This window comes from Peromyscus leucopus, chromosome 7 (assembly GCF_004664715.2).
Source record: "Peromyscus leucopus breed LL Stock chromosome 7, UCI_PerLeu_2.1, whole genome shotgun sequence".
Taxonomy (NCBI): Eukaryota; Metazoa; Chordata; class Mammalia; order Rodentia; family Cricetidae; genus Peromyscus; species Peromyscus leucopus.
In genome coordinates, this window is record NC_051069.1 from 117,385,094 (window position 1) to 117,399,804 (window position 14,711).

The 14,711-nt window shown below is 47.0% G+C and overlaps 1 protein-coding gene across 3 annotated transcripts in view; it reads right to left on the reverse strand.

Moving 5' to 3' along the window:
- Positions 1 to 3,028, reverse strand: part of Fam53a (family with sequence similarity 53 member A) — a 34,787-nt gene extending 31,759 nt beyond the window's left edge. For 2 of the 3 annotated variants that reach the window (XM_028870753.2, XM_028870749.2), the window contains exon 1: positions 2,940 to 3,028. The gene's annotated coding sequence lies outside the window, so the exon portion shown is untranslated. Of the gene's footprint in view, positions 1 to 2,935 lie in introns of all 3 variants that reach the window. The other variant, XM_028870750.2, reaches the window with a different exon arrangement.
- Positions 3,029 to 14,711: the final 11,683 nt, after the last annotated feature.

Sequence of the window (14,711 nt, forward strand, 5' to 3'; positions counted from 1 at the left end):
TAAATACATGGAAGAAACTTAGACCTCATATTACTAAATGAAAGAAGTCAATATGAAAAGAATGCCCAATATATAACATTCTAGAAAAGGTAAAACTATAGAGACAGTAAAAAGGATAAGTGGTGATCAGTGGCTGAGAGAGGCAGGGATGAACATGTGGAGCCAAGAGCCATTATTAGGGCATTGAAAATATCCTTCTTGGCATTACAATGGAAAATTGGTATCACTACATATACATTAGTCAAAACTCAAAAAGCTCAGCATCTGGGCTAGACATATGACTCAGAACTTAAGAGTATTTGCTGCTGCTGCTGGGCAGTGGCGGCACACACCTTTAATCCCAGCACTGGGGAGGCAGAGTCAGGCGGATCTCTGTGAGTTTGAGACCAGCTTCATCTACAGAGAGAGTTCCAGGACAGCCGGGGACTGTCCTGGTATGTAGAAAGACAGTCTACATAGAGAAATACTTGGGGGGAAAAATAACTACCCATTAGCAAGACCTCAAGGAGTTAAATAACACATGTGAAAGTATCCGAAACTCTATTACATGTTTAAATTACAGTCGCTCATGGAAATTAATTTTCCTTTGAGGAACATCATTGTATAATATATAGGAGTTTGTTATTTTTTTTCATTATTACTAATTTTTAAAGGTGTAAGCCACCACACTGAGCTTGATTATTTTTCTTTTTTTGTTGTTTTTGTTTTTTGTTTATCAAGACAGGGTTTCTCTGTAGCTTTGAAGCTTGTCCTGGAACTCACTTTGTAGACCAAACTCAGAAATTTGCCTGTCTCTGCCTCCTAGAGGTGTGCGCCACTACCTCCCAGCTCATACTAATTTTTCAAGTAAGCATACAAAATAATGGCTTTTATTAAGCCATAAAATTGTTTTTGAGCTGAATATACTGATAATGCCTGCAATTCAGGCATACAGGACATGGAGGCTGCAGGATCACAAGTTGGAAGCTAGCCTGAGTCACATAATGAGAGCTTGTCTCAAAAGCTAAAATAAAGTGTTCCTTTAATTAAAAAAAATTTTCAGTGTTTCCAAAACACCAATGTAAAATAACTAAGGACTTTCTTGATTCTTGTCTCTACCAGTAAAATCATGTTCTCTCTCTGGCTGGAGCTCCTTGATATTCCTGGTCCCTGTGTGTGTGTGTGTGTGTGTGTGTGTGTGTGTGTGTGTGTGTTCACAAAATCTCTGTAACTATTAGATCTGCAAGTTTTTTTTTTTTTTTTTTTTTTTTTTGGTTTTTCGAGACAGGGTTTCTCTGTGTAGCTTTGCGCCTTTCCTGGAACTCGCTTTGGAGACCAGGCTGGCCTCGAACTCACAGAGAACCGCCTGCCTCTGCCTCCCGAGTGCTGGGATTAAAGGCGTGCGCCACCACCGCCCAGCTAGATCTGCAAGTTTAAAAAAAAAAAAAAAAAAAAGTGAAAAAAAAGATGCCGGGAAGTGGTGGTGCACACCTTTAATCCCAGCACTCTGGGGAAGGCAGAGACAGGTGGATCTCTAAATTCAAGACAGCCAGGGCTACATAAAGAAACCCTGTCTGGGGTTAGGGATTTAACTCAGGGTAGAGCGCTTGCCTAGCAAGTGCAAGGCCCTGGGTTCGGTCCTCAGCTCAAAAAAAAAAAAAAAACAAAAACCTGTCTTGGGGTGGGGGGTAGATTGCTTGGGCTTGAGGAATAGATAATTCAGTGGTTAAGAGCATTGGCTGTTCTTGCAGAGGACCTGTGTTGGACCCCCAGCAACAACATGGTGTCCCCACAACAACCTGTAACTCCAGTTTCTTGGGACCAACACCCTCTTCTTGCCTCCAGGGGCACCAAGCATGCATGTGGTGCAGACACACAATCACACAATCAGGCAAAACACTCACCCATACACAGAAAATAAATGTTTTAATTAAAAATAACAAAACAAAACATTGTTTGGTATTCTCTGTCTCAGAGTAGCAACTACAACTGTCTCTTCAACGGTTGTCAAATTCAACCTAAATGAAGAAAAACTAAAAGGCCATGTAAATTAATTAGTATGGCTCCAGTCCAAGCCACAGGCTCCTACACCAGAAGGAAAAGTTCCAGAACCAACATCTAAGTTCCAGGGACAGCTAGAAGAATCATTTATCAAACAATAGGAAGGGACCAGGCCTTCTCTACCCCATAAACACAGAGGCAAGGAGGGAACTAGGTGCCAGATCCAGGAAAGTCTGAAAGAACTTCCACATCCAAGCCTGCACTGACCAAATCCGTGTAAAGAAAACCCAGTTTCTAAACAATTTCAATTTCCATTTTGGAGTAATATTCAGAATTTCAAAAGAAAACCATCCTCAGTCCTACCCTTCAAAGACCCACTTTATCAGAAACACAAGGTTACCAAATACATATTTAAAGAAGCAGCGTCAGTAAGCACCAGTCAAATTTCTTAATGTAAAAACTAAGCCAGGGGTGGTGGTGCATGCCATGCACTCGGGAGGCAGAAGCAGTGAATCTCTGTGAGTTCAAGGCCAGCCTGGTCAACAGAGTGAGACCCAGGACAGCCAGGCTACACAGAGAAACCCTGTCTCAAAATGAATAAAACTAAAGTACATTCTTAAAGTCAAACTAATTCATCTTTAAAATTCTCAGAATTGAGACATTATTATAAACTAAGTAATGGCCTGGAGGTGTAGGTATGCCAGGCTCAGGGATAAGGTCCCAACGCCAGAAAAAATATAGAAGCATAGATTCATACTTAAAAGATATATCCAATAATGAAATACTCTGAGGTGCAATTTAAATTGGCGTGATATATTTCATATCCGTACTTAAGACAGATGGAAAATAAAATCCAACCTACAAAGTAAGGCAATAGCCAATCAGGAGCAGCAAAATATACTGTATACATCTCACATTCCATCCTCCACTCACAGGAAGTCTTAAAGGGACTTACACACCCTTCAGTCTACGCAGAAAACTGGCTTCGGAATACACTTCCAAGTCACCTTCCACAGGTCCTTGGGGAGTCTCTGCTCTTGGGATTCCCTTACGGGGCCATCGTTATCTCGTCAAACTTCCTGCTTCCTGAGTACAGAATAACAATCACTGAGTCTCAGCAAGAGTGGGCTCAGGGGCCCACAGGCTCAGCATGGCGACAAGAGGTCTCAAAGTCGACACGAGAAGTGATTCAACAAGTGGCAGCGCGCCCCAGGCGCAGCGGGCAGGCCTTACCGCCCGGCGTGCAGGAGCGCGCACAACAGGAGTGCTTGGGGCCTGGCCTGCTTGGAGGGGTCCCGGGACGCGCGACGACTTTGGAGAGCTGGGGCCCAGGGGACACTGGGGAGCTGAGGCCCAGGGGTCTTTGAGGTGCTGGGTCCCCGGGGACCTTGGGGTGTCGGGGCCGCGGGACACGAGGACCGTGCTGGGCCCGGGGCGCGCGGGGACCTTAAGGTGCCGAGACGCCTGCCGGCCCGAGGGGCTGGTGTTCCGCGCGCTGCGGCGATGCACCGGGCTCTCGACGTGCGGCTGCGCGGCGCCGGCCGACGTGCGGAGACTCCGGACTGACAGCACAAGGACACGGCGTTCTGGCGGCCAGAGATCGTGGCGGTGCTCGGGCGAACGACGGCCCGGAGCACTCTCCGCGAGGCCGGCGAGCGCCGGGCTCCGTAAATGGGGCGGGGCGCCAGCCGCGCAGGCTGCGCTCCGCGCATGGGGACGACGCGCCTCAGCCACCGCGGAACAAAACCGCAGCCGACGCCCCGCCCCCTCCGGCCGCCCTCATTGGCCGCCGCGCCGCTACCGCCGCCGCGAGCCGTCAGCGGCCCGCTCGCGCAGAAGCGCGAGGAAGCCGCCTCAAGCAGTGGATTCTCAGCTTGCCTTGTTGTGGGCGTGGCCTCCTGACTTCCCGCCCTCCGTTTCCTCTCACTTTCCTCCCGCGAGCAGTGTGCGCCGCCGCTGACCCCGCCCCCGGCAGGAGCTCCGCCCCCTTGTGTGCGCCGGCGCGCACAGGGTATGACATTGACCTCCAGATATTGGCGGGGTGGCAAAAGCGGGTAGCAGCGACCTGAATGGCTCCGGATTCCAAAGCTTGCCGTAGCTGCCTTTCTTCCTCTCTCTGCTTTTCTTTTTTTACTTTTTACTTTTTTGTTTTGTTTTGTTTTTTGAGACAGGGTTTCTCTGTGCAGCTTTGCGCCTTTCCTGGAACTCACTTGGTAGCCCAGGCTGGCCTCGAACTCACAGAGATCCACCTGCCTCTGCCTCCCGAGTGCTGGGATTAAAGGCGTGCGCCGCCGCCGCCCGGCTACTTTTCTTTTTTGAAATGAAGTCTCACCATGTAGCTCGGACTGTTCTGGAACTCAGTGTGTAGACCAAGCTGGCCTCGAACTCACAGAGATCCCTCTGCCTCTGCCTTCCGAATGCTGGAATTAAAGGCGTGCGCCGCCACCACCCAACTCTCCCTGCCTTTTTCTGGTTGTTAATGTGTCTTTGGGGAAGTCCATTCCCTCTGGGTCTCACTTCTGGACCTATTATAGTGTGTGACTGGGAAGCAGGTGCACATTGGTGCTACATCCACATTGGTGCAAGCAGAGAAGGCTGTTCTACTGGTGAGTGTGACTGAGGAACACTTCCCAGAGTGCTGGAGGCCAGGCACAGCAAAAAGAAAATACATGTTTACTTGGCTAGGACTTGACGACTCCCATCTGTAATGGCAGATGCCTGTATTCCATAGACACCCTTGTCCCCAAACAACAAAAAGTCAAAAAGGTTGCTACTTGAGATAGAAAATGGAGTAGTTATAAAAGTATTTGGAATAAGACCTAAAAATAAATACATTAGAGAGCCACTGGGTATTCCTGGGGCTGAGTACTAGGAACAGCAGATGTCAGGCCAGGCCTCCACAGGTGGACCCAGTAAATCCAGTCCTGTACAGGCTCAGAGGCCCAGCCAACTGGGGCCAGGACCAACTAGAATGTCCTCACCTGCCACATAACTAGCTACAGGCCTTTAATGCCTTCCTCCAGGTTTCTTGAGGACAGGGGGCTTGTGACCTGGATCACAGCAGGCAGGCAGCTGGCACACACACAGACATCTGGCAGGCACCTGTGCCTGAGAGGAACTCTGCCCAGAACAGTCCTCATCCCTCTCTGGGCAGATCTGGACCCATGGTGGCCTTCTCAAATCACCATGGTCACCTTGTGTTTCCCAAGCCCTGTAGCTGATTAAATTACATACACCACACAGCTCAGCTTTATTTGAATAATTACTAAAGGCTTTCAGGGATTGAAAGTCTGTGCCCTTTTAGGGTAATATTCATTGAGTTGGTGAATTCACATAAAACCAAAAAGTATTTCAAACCTACAGGTCAGATTGCAGGGAATGGTTTGCAGGCCAGCAGTGGGGTCTCACCCAATGTGTGATGGTCCCACTTGGGCCACACTGGTGATGCTGAAGACAGGTGCCAGCAGGACAGTGTTTGTCAAGTCCCAAAGGTGACCAGCCAAAGGAAGGTATTAAAATCATCCTTGGTTCACAGGTAAGGAGGCTGCTGCTCCACCAAGGGGCTTTTTTTTCTCCCGTGACATCAAGTAGCAATGTCACCAGCCTGTCTCCTCAGTGCCTGCCTCTAGCTCCCTCTGAGAATGTTACACGCAGCAATCTGGAAGAAGCCGAGTCCTCTCTGGGCCATGCTACCTAGGTTGAAGCCCTGCTGAGGGGAAGGAAAGAGCTGGCCTAACCTCATACCTCCACTCGCAGGGATATACTACTAGAGCATTGGGACAAGCCCAGACCATTCCAGTACATAGGTTCGCTGGCACAGATTCAAGGAAAGATGGATGCCAGAGGAAGATACCTGGATTATAGCCCATCTTAGCTCACCACAAAATACCCTAGCTCTACTTGGTCTACCTTAGCTCACCCCAGGACACCTCAGCATTCCCAAAACATTAGACACCTTAACGTGTCCAAGCATATCACACACACCCTGACATCTGCCAGGACATCTCAAATCACCCCCACCATACTTAAGCACAGCACAGGGTCTAGATGCCACAGCGCTTAGGATAAGGAGGTTAGTTGGAAGAAAGGCCTCAGGCTGCTGGACATTGCTCTCATTGCCTCCTATCCTATCCAACGCTGGTCAGACCAGAGGCGGTGTTAGTGAGCTGAGAGGTACCCCAAATGCATGACATCTCTGAGCCAAACCAGCTCCAGTCACAGACATGTCTGGGCTAATATACAGAGACCCCATGCAGACTCCTGTCCAAAGATGCTAAATATTCATATACACGACAATAACTTTTATTAATTTTCTGTGTTTGCCACAAAAAGACATCTCTCAACAACAGAAACAATCACTAAATGTGATGGTGCTTGGACTCCCACATTCTGGAGGCTGAGGAAAGCTGTAAGTTCAAAGCCAGCCTTAGCGATGGAATAAGACCCAATCTCAAAAAATTAAAAACTACAAAGCTTCCAGAAACCTATTCTCCTGAAATTGTGAGGCCAGAATTGTGAGATGCAGGTGCCACAGGGCTTCACTCCCTCCAAAGGTCCTGGGGAGGGTCCTTCTGCCTCTTCCAGAGTCTTGTGTCCATGTCACACTCCAATCTCTGGCTCCTCTCCTCTGTGATTCTGTTCCTTCTCCTTGGTATTGATTTTTTATTTTTTGAGTATTTAAAATTTTTGTTTGTTTTGTTTTTCAAGACAGGGTTCTCTGTAGTTTTAGTGCCTGTCCTCTAGACCAGGCTGGCCTCAAACTCACAGAGAGATCCATCCACCTGCCTCAGTCTCCCAAGTGCTGGGATTAAAGGCGTGCTCCACCACTGCCCAGCGGAAAGACCCACTTTTAATTAAGATCTTTAGAGATGGGAAGAGCTACCATTAATCTGGGCCACAACTTCTGCTGGTAGCGTACATAAAAAAACATGGAAGAAGGAAGCTTGCTCTCTTTGCCTACTTGTTCTCAATGGCAAGTCCATTCCTTCACTGGGATTCTGGTGTATACTGAAGACCAGCTGAGACATCCAGCCTTGTGGACTGAACAACTACTGGATTCTTGAACCTTTCACTGATAAACAGCCATTTTTGGACTAGCTAGACCACAGCCTGTAAGCCATTCTAATAAATACCCAGATAGGTAGATGAATGAATGGATGGATGGATAGATAGATAAATAGACAGACAGACAGACAGACAGACAGAGATTCATTCTATCAGTTCTGTTCCTCTAGAGAACCCTGAATAATACAACAATTATAAACAGTTATGAGCCACCATGTGGGTGCTGAGAATTGAACTCCAGTTCTCTGGTCGAGCAGCCAGTGTTCTTAACCGTTGAGGCCATCTCTCCTCTTTGTTTTTATTTTTTTATTTTTTCTGGAGCTGAGGACCGAACCCAGGGCCTTGCACTTACCAGGCAAGCGCTCCACCCCAACCCCCATCTCTCCTCTTTTAAATTGGTTCTGTCAGGTTATTTTGTCACAATGACCAGAGAAGTAACACACCAAATAAGGACTCAGTCACAAGATTCAGAGACTTTTGAATATCTTTTAGCATTTAACTAAAATTCTGGATATCAAGAAAATCCAGGAGAGGTCAGTCAGGGATTATAAAGACAGATTCAAGGGATACACAGAGCCTTCAAGTCAGGACAGTTCACACATTTTCTTTTCTTTTCTTTTCTTTTTTTTTTTTTTTACGTTTTATAAAACCTTTATTGACAAATAATTCACATTGTATACAATTTGTCTGTTTGCACAATTTGATAGACATTAGTCCAGCATCCTCATAGGCCTATGACACTATCACCACTTCCATTTAGATCATCGCTGTCTTCAATTTCATACACACATATAATGTATGATGATTATACTCCATCTTATTTTTTTAAATGAACATAGTATTTGCAATTGTAACCATTTTTAAGTTTACAATTCAGTGGCATGAATTACATTCAAGATATTAATTACACTTGCAGGGTGATGGTGGTGCACACCTTTAACCCCAGCACTCGGGAGGCAGAGCCAGGCGAATCTCTGTGAGTTGGAAGCCAGCCTGGTCTACAGAGCTAGTCCAGGACAAGCTCCAAAGCTACAGAGAAACCCTGTCTGGGGGGGTGGGGGAGAGAGATATTAATTACACTCAAGATATTCATTAATTACACTCATGATATTAATTACATTTGTTGTATTCATTGATTACATTCACAGTATTCATTCAATAACTATATTCATGATATTCATTAATTACATTAATTGTATTGAGTTATTACATTCATGATATTATGTCCTTACTGTCCATTTGTCACACAATATTTTCAGCTGCAGGAAAAGGCACAGGAGAGGCTCTGCCTGAGCTCCCCATTATTACCAGCTCCAAAGGGACTGGAGGCAAAACATCTAGAGGCCATGGAGGACACTACCTCCACAGGAGGGCCTGCCTGGCCTTCCTCTCCTCCCTCCTGTGGTATTTATCCCAGGTGTCTGTCCAAAAGAGGCCCCCGATGCAGTCCCAGGTTCAGTAGAGGATAGATAAGGGTGTACTACAGACCGAGAGTAATATATGAAGGACGACCACCCAGGACAGACATCACAGATATATCTGCTTCTTAACATGAATAGACGAAGAAGCTGGAGTTATGATCACTGAAATGTTTTGTTTTGAAACAGTCTCATTATGTAGCTCCGGCTGGCCTAGGACTTACTATGTAGACCAGGCTGGCTTCAAACTCAAGAGATCCAGCTGCCTTTGCTTCCCAATCTCACTCAGTCATTTCTTTTTCTTTCTTTCTTCTTCCTTTCTTTCTTTCTTTCTATTTTATTATCTATGATTTTTTTTTGGGGGTGGGGGGTTTCGAGACAGGGTTTCTCTGTGTAGCTTTGCACCTTTCTTGGAACTCACTTGGTAGCCCAGGCTGGCCTCGAACTCACAGAGATCTGCCTGCCTCTGCCCCCCGAGTGCTGGGATTAAAGGCGTGCGCCACCACTGCCCGGCTATCTATGAATTTTTGTCTTCAGGCATGCATGCCTGGTGCTCACAGTGGTTAGTAGAGGGCAACAGATCCCCTGGAACTAGAATTAAGATGTTTGTGAGCCCTCATGTAGATACTAGTTTTCTTCAAGAACCTGGAGGGCTGAAGAGATGACTCAGTGATTAAGAGGACTGGCTGCTCTTTCAGAGGACCCAGGTTCAATTCCTGTGGCCATGACAACCCAGGATTGTAACTCTAGTTCCAGGGCTTCTGACACTCTTTCATAGACATACATGCAGGCAAAACACCAATGTAAAGAAAGTCTAAACAAATACATTAATTAAGTAATTAATTAAAAATAACCTGGTGATTAAGAAATGGCCATGTGGTCCAGATCCCTGGTTTGGATGAGAATGGATTGTGGGGGTGAGTGGGGAGGTAGTGGGAACAGGAGATTGCAAAAGCCATCTAGCCTATGTACCCCAACAAGGTGCTATCCGCTGGCAACAGACCCAGGAAAAGCCTGCATAGTGGCTATGTGGCGTTCTGGGGCAACATCCTGGCAGGAGGTTGACTGCCCTCCTTGTCTCCAGACTGGTGAGAAGTCAACCTGTCCCAGGGAGTACTGGAGGTGCTAGTCCCTTCTCTATGCCGTCTTCAGTGGCAGGAAAGTCAGCTGCCCTCTAGGTGTGATCAGAAAAGCAGGGAGATTTCCAGAAGCCAAGGCACCTGACAACCTGCCCAAGGAGGACTGGAAATGGTTTGCTTCTAACTACCATTAAAAGATGGCACTTGCCGGGCGGTGGTGGCGCACGCCTTTAATCCCAGCACTTGGGAGGCAGAGGCAGGCGGATCTCTGTGAGTTCGAGGCCAGCCTGGTCTCCAAAGTGAGTTCCAGGAAAGGCGCAAAGCTACACAGAGAAACCCTGTCTCGAAAAAACCAAAAAAAAAAAAAAAAAAAGATGGCACTGACCATCTTTTGGGCACATTCTCTCCCCTGCCTATGTGAGGATTGGAGGGGACCTCAGTCTCAAATCTGTAACAGTGAAGTTAAAGTGGGTCCTCCCTTCAGACAAGAGTATAGCCTCAGCCAACACCCTGCACACAACCCAAGAAGCTACCAGAGACTCCTGACACAGATGCTGAGAGGACCAATATTCCTGCAGGTCATACATATTATAATTTGCCACCCAAAGGTCAATAGTTTCACACACCAGATAGGTAATTTCTACTCTAGATTTCATGCAGGACCACCGGAGGACACATGTGTGCCCTATGTGGGTGGGAGCTCGTGTGAGAAAGCTGGCAGTCCCCGTCTGGGTGACCAGGTTCTCTTTGTGCAGACCTAGTCACTCCCCAGACTTCTCAAAGCAACTGAGACGGCCCTGCAATCAATTTGCTCTTACTCTTTGCTGCTGTCACCCCTGGGGACCACCCTTACCCAGCTCTGTATGGGGTGAGGTGCTGATTACTGGGGTGTCCTTCGACAAAACAGCAATGCCATGGAATTGGAAAGGGCGCAGGGAAAAACCACTCCAGGGACGGTTTCAGGGAACAGGTGTCTGCCTTACTGCAACATGAGCAACCACATACAGTGGAAGCCTATCACTGGGATTGGTGAGCACATTACCTCAGATTGGACAGTGAGCGCTCATAGCACCAGGGTCTCCATGAGGAAGGAGCACGTTAAAGGAGACGTAGAGGGTGCAGACTCCTCTGTGGGCCAGCTACCAGCATGCTACCTCAGAATTCAGTGTTCTGACTGCAGGGGCATGGTGTGCCATGCTTCTTGTTTAGAAGTGCAGTGTGCTAAGCAGGCCGACCGCCAGGTCATGTCTGCATTTTCTCCTAGAGCTGAGGAATCAGGCTACACACAGGGGTTCAGAGGTACCAATATGCCTTTCTGAGTATTATCACCCCTGGAGCCTCCCAGGAGAGGAGGATGTGCAGCACGGATTCTAATTAGTCTTAATACTAAAAATCTGGAGTCAGATATCAGGGTGAATGCTGAAAGACCAGAGAAGTAAAGGAGCAGCCACCATCACCTCTTACCTCCAGGACTCCACAGACTGAAAAGGGGCCGAGCTCCTGTCTCTGACCACCTTATATTCCCCCTCTCTGCCAAACCATATCACTTCCTGTCTATACAGACCTCCAGACCTCTATGGTTAACTAATGGCTCGCTCCACCCTCTGATCTTCAGACAAGCTTTATTTGTTAGAGCACAAACAAAATATCACCACAGGGATGTTATACTATTATGTTAATTTTTTTTTTTTTTTTTTTTTTGGTTTTTCGAGACAGGGTTTCTCTGTGTAGCTTTGCGCCTTTCCTGGAACTTGCTTTGGAGACCAGGCTGGCCTCGAACTCACAGAGATCCGCCTGGCTCTGCCTCCCGAGTGCTGGGATTAAAGGCGTGCGCCACCACTGCCCGGCTTTTTTTGGTTTTTCAAGACAGGGTTTCTCTGTGTAGTTTTGGTGCCTGTCCTAGATCTCTCTCTCTGTAGACCAGGCTGGCCTCACACTCACAGAGATCTGCCTGGCTCTGCCTCCCTGAGTGCTGGGATCAAAAGCGTGCACCACACTGCTCTATGGCTATTATGATGACTTTATAAACGTAGACCTGAAGGCAAGCCATGCAGCCACAAGGACACAGGTCTCATCACATTGAACGCTCCCTGTATGACAGACTCAGGGCGGCCACTACAGAGCACAGTCTGCCAGTGTAGGACCCTCGGCCATCAGATCCTCAGAGATCCACATTTGAAGCTTTGCTTCCTGCTCTCGCTCCTACCTAGACAAAGTTTGTTGTTGTTTTCCCAGAAAATGTCAAGGCATCTTTGTTGTTGTTGTTGTGTTTTATTGAGATAGGGTCTCGTGTATCTGAAACTGACCTAGACCTCCTGATCTCTGGGTTCTCCTGCCTCCACCTCCCAAGTACTGGGATTACAGACATATACGGCTATGGCCAGCTCTCTTATGCATCTTTGAAGTATGACTTTTATAAAGTGGCTTATGTCTAAAGTCTACATATTAAAAATCAAACAGTGGGAGCTGGAAAGATAGCTCTTAACAGTTAAGAGCAATGGCTGCTCTTGCAGAGGATCCAAGTTAGTTCCTAGTACCCACTTGGCAGCTCACAACCATCTCTAACTCCAATTTCAGGGGATCTGATGCCCTCTTCTGACCTCCATATGGTACACATGCATGCAGGCAAAACACTCATACACATGAAGTAACAAAGGTTTAAAACAATAGCAAAGAAAAAAAACCTCAACATTCTTAAATATATTGAGTTATGCAGATTGCACCAGTGCAGATTCAAAGTAGACAAGCCCACATGCCAATTTACAAGGGATGTCATTTGCCCAGTTATAATATGACTGTCCCATAGACCGGTTAGAGCTGCCCGTGATGGATGGATTGGGGGGACGGACCCTGGGCCCCATGAGCTCATCAGAAGAGCTACCCAGAGCTCAGAAACTCCTTAGGATCCAGCTGAGTTGACAACTCACCTAGAAGTCTCGACTGACAGCTTCCCACCAAAGAGACAAAGAAGTTAGCAATTCAGCAGCTGCTAAAAAGACAGGATCCTGACAGCAGCCAGAAACAAGGACAGCTTCACAACAAAGAAAGCCAGCCAGAGGCTGTGGGATGACAACCCCGATAAGCTGACCCATCTACCCCGAGACACAGAGAGAGACGAGATAGCAATCAGCCTGGGATTGTGAAGAATTAATCATGCTGGGACCAACTTAATTTAGTTCTGACATTTCTTGGCTCTATGTTGAAGAGTCAAGACAACTAGGGCCAGGGAGATGGCTCAGTCGGTAACAGCACTTGCTGCTCAGGCCTGATGACCTCAGTCCATTCTATCCCCAGACTCCAGAGTGGATGGAGAGAACCAACTCCTGAAAGGTTTTTCCTGACCTCCACATGCACACAATGGCACATATTTTCGGTATACACATACACAAGTAAATTAAAAACGTAATTCAGTCCCTAGCTTACTGGTTACTCAAATAGCAGTTCATATAGAAAAATACTAGACTGACTATATTACCACCATTGAGAGGCAAGACCTGAAGTCTGAAGATTGGTTTTCTTGCTATGGAAGAGCATTTGAAAAATTTAGAGCCAGATGTAGAGCCGTGCCCTTTATGGAGGCAGATGGCTGCAAGTTTGAGGTCAACCTGGTCTATGGAGTAAGATCCCAGACCAGCCAGAGCTATCTAGGGAGATCCTGCCTTCCCCCACAAAAAAAAAAAAAAAAAAAAAAAAAAATTTAGAATTTATGGCAAAGTCTAGTAGCTTCAGGAACTGCTAAACCTGAGTCTGAATCCTGCCCTGGATCCAGGCTTCCCTGGTTTCTCATCCTACTTAGAGCAAATCAGGTATCACACTGCTGAGGCTTGCTAGTCACCAGGTGGGAATGCACCAAGTCATGGGTATGAACTGCTGTGACCCTCTGCCAGGTGGAAACCTGATCAAAGCCTACCTGCTTCCACCATCTGCAGCTTGCATACTAGAAGACATGCTGTCTGGTGGTCAGTCCACAGCAATGCTTGAAATCCTATCAGCACATGCCATGTAAGCAGTCCCAAGTAGGTCTCATCTCTTCCCCAAGGGCCAGATTCTAGGCTCCTGGCTTTGCCCTTTAGGTTGTTGGGTTCACCCTCAAAATTATCCTTCTGGTCCATGGAGAATAACCTGTGTGCCTCTGGATTTTGTTTGTTTGTTTTTGTTTTACAAGACAGGGTTTCTCTGTATAGTCCTGGCTGTCCTGGAACTCGATCTGTAGGTCAGGCTGGCCTCAAACTCAGAGATCCACCTGCCTCTGCCTCCTGAGTGCTGGGATTAAAAGTGTGTGCACCACTTTGCCCAGCATGCCACTGGATTCTTGAACCTGCTTCCTGTTTGCAAGATCCTACGGCCCAAAAAGGCTATTTTACTTCCACTGCCCATTCCTGTTCAGCCCATTCATGTTTCTGCTAAACATTTTTTTTTGTTTGTTTGTTTTTTAAGACAGGGTTTCTCTATGTAGCTTTGCGCCTTTCCTGCTAAACTTTCAAAAAAAAGAACTATTTTAGCTTTGTGAGTACATGTATGTGCTCTTGAAAAGATGCCCTCTTTTTTGGGCTTCTGTTGGGAAACAAACAGGTTTGTAAGATCAGCAGCACTATGGTTTAGAGTTCTTAACTTTCTCAGTCTTAAAGCCACAATCCTTACCTTTACTAGAAAATCTGTATTCTAGAATGTGCTTAATTTTAGCACTGTTTGCCATCAGGAAAGGAAAAGTTACTCAAATCCCACTCTGTGGGTTCAACAGGCCTGCCTTGAACTTATCAGTAAGCATTTTATCTAGAGCAGAAACCAGGAGGTACTGCCCCCACCCACCCACACACACAACGCAGACAGCTGCTTATCTGTATCACCCAGCATTATCCAGCACAAGGGAAGCAGGGGCAAGAGCAGCTTTCTGTTTCCTGCAGCTCTCACCAACTGTTCCAAGACCTCCTAGCCTCCACATTTTAGGCTCTTACAGTCAATGTATCCATACCTCTACCTCAGGGCCTTTGTACTTGCTGCCCTTCATGGCATGACTCAAATGCCACCTATCAGGCCATCTCTAGGCTCCCTGAAAAAGTGGCAGTTCCCTACCTTACCCTCCTCACTTATCTCAACCTGACCACTAAGCACCCACTATAATAATACAGCCTTCAGGGCCATCTACTGTGGCTATAGGTAGACAGATGTC